The sequence below is a fragment of the Elephantulus edwardii genome, unplaced genomic scaffold (genome assembly GCF_000299155.1).
Source record: "Elephantulus edwardii isolate Elephantulus edwardi_28Jun2011 unplaced genomic scaffold, EleEdw1.0 scaffold00003, whole genome shotgun sequence".
NCBI classification, from domain to species: Eukaryota; Metazoa; Chordata; class Mammalia; order Macroscelidea; family Macroscelididae; genus Elephantulus; species Elephantulus edwardii.
The window spans coordinates 16,424,108-16,425,938 of NW_006399753.1; positions in this window are offsets into that span (position 1 = coordinate 16,424,108).

The following is a 1,831-nucleotide window of genomic DNA, read 5'->3' on the forward strand; positions in this document are numbered from 1 at the left end:
GGCGCAGAAGAGGAAGACCCTGGATGCGAAGAATTGACAGTGACTAGAGTAATGGGGGGAGGGGACAGGTGTGTCAGAGATGCAAGACTGGCTCAGGATAAGACAGCACTTCAAGCTATTGTGCATAGCTTCACTGTGAATCACAGGCGGCTTGACGGCACCTGACAACAGCAGTAACAACCTTGGAACTGTGTCATCTCTTAAAATCATAACCTACGTGGTCCAGTTCTGAAGCAGAGTTAGGATTGAAGAAATGTAGTTTGTGTGAATAAAAGTAACTTACAAAGTGACTTGTATTCACTAGACACTGAACAACTTTCCCCCAACTAACCACTGTCCCCCTGAAGCTGCTCCTATGCCTCTGGGCCTAATAATCCCCCCATGAAAAGCTTCCTTCCATGTGTATCTTCCCCTCCTTCTCATATTGATCCCTCACAAAAGCCCAAGAACTGGCCCCAGACAAGACCCTCATGGGAAGGTGAGAGAGAATAAGGAAAGTTATTCCCCAAGTTGTCCAAGTTAGAGGACTCCTTAGCAGAAAAAGGGCAGCCAGGGAACTGTCGTGTGTGTTAGGTTCTGTTGAGTTGACCACAGCACACAGTGATACAGCGCACAGCATGTCTGGACCTTGCCACGTCCTGCGCTGAATTTACGTTACGATGGTTGACACACTCAAGCCCATTGCTGTTACCCTGTTACCGGGTCAATCTGTCTCACTGAGGGAAGACATGGCAACATTTGTATTTCTTTTTTTTTTCTTCTTAAGCTTTATTTTTTTTTTAAATAATGAGCATTTACAGAGATTTTGGATTTCCATTCATTCATTGCTGCACTTCTCTCCCCACCCAGCCCTCCCCCAACATTTGTATTTCTATCCCAATTCACTCCCTCGTATAGTTAACAAAAAGAAACATAATTAAAACAACCTCATTTTGAAATTCTGGTCATGGTACGGGGCCACGAGGACACCGTGAATAGTGGAACTGTGTTTATATGTTTAGCATTATTTGGGAATTTGAGAGCAGTGACTGCCTGATGATCTGGTAGAACGAAAGAGACCTCGGGCTGGGAGAGGGGTGACGTGGAGGAGGGCGAGCTCAAGCTTCATCTCCTGAAGCTCAGAACGGTCTGTAGATGGAGCTAGAGGGATTTCAGAGAACCGAGTGCAGAGGCAGGATAGTGACGCCCCTGGGAAGACAGAACACAGCAGGCAAGAAATGAACTGGAATTCTGGGACCTGCCCCATCTCTCTAGCATGGTGCAAGGAAGCTCAGGATGAGAGAAGAGAGCCTGCAAGGAACCCTTGATTTAAGCCAGAGGGGAGGGCAGGTGGATTCACAGAGGAGGGCTGGGTTGGAGTCTGTGTCCTTCTGCTTGTGACTCAAGAAAGGAGCCCTTAAGAGGTGGCCCCTTGGGGACAATCTAGAAGAATCTGCAGAGTCTTTAAGAGAGCTCAGTGAATATAAGAGTCATAGCTCACCAACCAGGACTGCTCAGTGCAGTCTTCTCCTCTGTAGCCAAGAACCAGGGAGAATTGTGAGGAACAGCAGAGTTGCTGAGATAGGCTTCCCAGTGGGCGCCTGGTCCTCCCTGGGCCTGGGGCCAGCCCATCACTGCCACTGACGTGCTGCTCCTCCCAGACACTTGACGCCCATGACCTTCCAGTTGGGGAGCTGCTGCTTGTTAATCTGTATGTTCTTGGACTGTTGCCGTTGTTGTTGTTATGTGCCGTTGAGTTGCTCTCAACTTCATAGTGACCCTATGTACAATAGCCCTAAATTCTGCTCTGTCTCTTTTTTTTTTCTTTCTATAATTATATTTTATTAAAGTA